Source organism: Micromesistius poutassou (assembly GCF_964030765.1).
Source record: "Micromesistius poutassou genome assembly, contig: SCAFFOLD_6283, whole genome shotgun sequence".
NCBI lineage: Eukaryota > Metazoa > Chordata > Actinopteri > Gadiformes > Gadidae > Micromesistius > Micromesistius poutassou.
The window spans coordinates 1-2500 of NW_028179493.1; positions in this window are offsets into that span (position 1 = coordinate 1).

A 2500-nucleotide genomic window follows, 5' to 3' on the forward strand; every position below is an offset into this window, starting at 1 on the left:
CCGGGACCTGGGACCCGTACTGGGCCAGCACCCAGACCCAGACACACACGGACCAGGCCTCCCCCTACAACGTCCCACACCCCCAGAGCCGGCCTCCATGCCTCCAGCAGACCCCCCAGCAACACCCCCACATGAGGGGCCCCAGGTCCAGGCCCCGGGGGACCGGGACCGGGACCCGTACTGGGCCAGCACCCAGACCCAGACACACACGGACCAGGCCTCCCCCTACAACGTCCCACACCCCCAGTCCCGACCTCCATGCCTCCAGCAGACACCCAGGCACCACCCCCACATGAGGGGCCCCAGGTCCAGGCCCCGGGGGACCGGGACCGGGACCCGTACTGGGCCAGCACCCAGACCCAGACACACACGGACCAGGCCTCCCCCTACAACGTCCCACACCCCCAGAGCCGGCCTCCATGCCTCCAGCAGACCCCCCAGCAACACCCCCACATGAGGGGCCCCAGGTCCAGGCCCCGGGGGACCGGGACCGGGACCCGTACTGGGCCAGCACCCAGACCCAGACACACACGGACCAGGCCTCCCCCTACAACGTCCCACACCCCCAGTCCCGACCTCCATGCCTCCAGCAGACACCCAGGCACCACCCCCACATGAGGGGCCCCAGGTCCAGGCCCCGGGGGACCGGGACCGGGACCCGTACTGGGCCAGCACCCAGACCCAGACACACACGGACCAGGCCTCCCCCTACAACGTCCCACACCCCCAGAGCCGGCCTCCATGCCTCCAGCAGACCCCCCAGCAACACCCCCACATGAGGGGCCCCAGGTCCAGGCCCCGGGGGACCGGGACCGGGACCCGTACTGGGCCAGCACCCAGACCCAGACACACACGGACCAGGCCTCCCCCTACAACGTCCCACACCCCCAGTCCCGACCTCCATGCCTCCAGCAGACACCCAGGCACCACCCCCACATGAGGGGCCCCAGGTCCAGGCCCCGGGGGACCGGGACCGGGACCCGTACTGGGCCAGCACCCAGACCCAGACACACACGGACCAGGCCTCCCCCTACAACGTCCCACACCCCCAGAGCCGGCCTCCATGCCTCCAGCAGACCCCCCAGCAACACCCCCACATGAGGGGCCCCAGGTCCAGGCCCCGGGGGACCGGGACCGGGACCCGTACTGGGCCAGCACCCAGACCCAGACACACACGGACCAGGCCTCCCCCTACAACGTCCCACACCCCCAGTCCCGACCTCCATGCCTCCAGCAGACACCCAGGCACCACCCCCACATGAGGGGCCCCAGGTCCAGGCCCCGGGGGACCGGGACCGGGACCCGTACTGGGCCAGCACCCAGACCCAGACACACACGGACCAGGCCTCCCCCTACAACGTCCCACACCCCCAGAGCCGGCCTCCATGCCTCCAGCAGACCCCCCAGCAACACCCCCACATGAGGGGCCCCAGGTCCAGGCCCCGGGGGACCGGGACCGGGACCCGTACTGGGCCAGCACCCAGACCCAGACACACACGGACCAGGCCTCCCCCTACAACGTCCCACACCCCCAGTCCCGACCTCCATGCCTCCAGCAGACACCCAGGCACCACCCCCACATGAGGGGCCCCAGGTCCAGGCCCCGGGGGACCGGGACCGGGACCCGTACTGGGCCAGCACCCAGACCCAGACACACACGGACCAGGCCTCCCCCTACAACGTCCCACACCCCCAGTCCCGACCTCCATGCCTCCAGCAGACACCCAGGCACCACCCCCACATGAGGGGCCCCAGGTCCAGGCCCCGGGGGACCGGGACCGGGACCCGTACTGGGCCAGCACCCAGACCCAGACACACACGGACCAGGCCTCCCCCTACAACGTCCCACACCCCCAGAGCCGGCCTCCATGCCTCCAGCAGACCCCCCAGCAACACCCCCACATGAGGGGCCCCAGGTCCAGGCCCCGGGGGACCGGGACCGGGACCCGTACTGGGCCAGCACCCAGACCCAGACACACACGGACCAGGCCTCCCCCTACAACGTCCCACACCCCCAGAGCCGGCCTCCATGCCTCCAGCAGACCCCCCAGCAACACCCCCACATGAGGGGCCCCAGGTCCAGGCCCCGGGGGACCGGGACCGGGACCCGTACTGGGCCAGCACCCAGACCCAGACACACACGGACCAGGCCTCCCCCTACAACGTCCCACACCCCCAGAGCCGGCCTCCATGCCTCCAGCAGACCCCCCAGAAACACCCCCACATGAGGGACCCCAGGTCCAGGCCCCGGGGGACCGGGACCGGGACCCGTACTGGGCCAGCACCCAGACCCAGACACACACGGACCAGGCCTCCCCCTACAACGTCCCACACCCCCAGAGCCGGCCTCCATGCCTCCAGCAGACCCCCCAGCAACACCCCCACATGAGGGGCCCCAGGTCCAGGCCCCGGGGGACCGGGACCGGGACCCGTACTGGGCCAGCACCCAGACCCAGACACACACGGACCAGGCCTCCCCCTACAACGTCCCACACCCCCA